The following is an 829-nucleotide window of genomic DNA, read 5'->3' on the forward strand; positions in this document are numbered from 1 at the left end:
CACACACCCTGTGGTGGAGCTAACATCTAAAAAAAACAGGTGTGCAAAGCTCATTAAAAAAACTTAGTTATACTCAAATTTCTACTAATTTGTTTGTTGTTATATGTGATTAGACCTATGTATATAATCTTTTGTCAAAATAATGGATATACATTTGTACACCCATGTCCTTAATTGTGTAGTTTCACCCATGCATATACAACACAAAAAGGGCCCGGAAACTAACTTAGCACAAGCCTAAGGAGTTGTAAGTGTCCACTCCTTTGATGGTGGACTTGGGGGGACTCCTCCTAGATCTTGAAGATGAGTATCATCCCTGCGTCAGACCCATGCCACCACTCAATAGTGGTGAACATGAACTAATCGACACATGCGAGATTCCTTCACCTCTCGAGTGAGGCAGTCGTTCTCCCCTTAGAGAACGACTACCTCCTATCATTTTTTGTCTTAGTCGACTTTCAACATCGTGGCAGATTTCTTGATGACCTAATACTTCACGACAATAGCAAACCATCGTTCTTTCAGTGCCTCCAACTTGAATTGGATTTTGGTTTCACCTACTCCGTCTACTTCACCATTCGCATCCAGTGGTCCAAAATGCAAGGTTTTTGTTGCACCAACCAAACATCGATCTTCCAGAAGAATGGGTAAGACGCTTGAAGCATAAGTGCAGAGCTATCACTCAAGTTTCTTCTCTTTGTTACCCGTGGAAACGGTTGTAAGGACTTACTGGTGTCAATCCCTTTTTTATCAACTGAGCAAGCAACCTCTTTCCAGGCTAACCCATGTAGTCCTCTCCTCATGCCTGATGAAGTAGTCAACCCCCCCC

Source organism: Triticum dicoccoides, chromosome 2A, assembly GCF_002162155.2.
Source record: "Triticum dicoccoides isolate Atlit2015 ecotype Zavitan chromosome 2A, WEW_v2.0, whole genome shotgun sequence".
NCBI lineage: Eukaryota > Viridiplantae > Streptophyta > Magnoliopsida > Poales > Poaceae > Triticum > Triticum dicoccoides.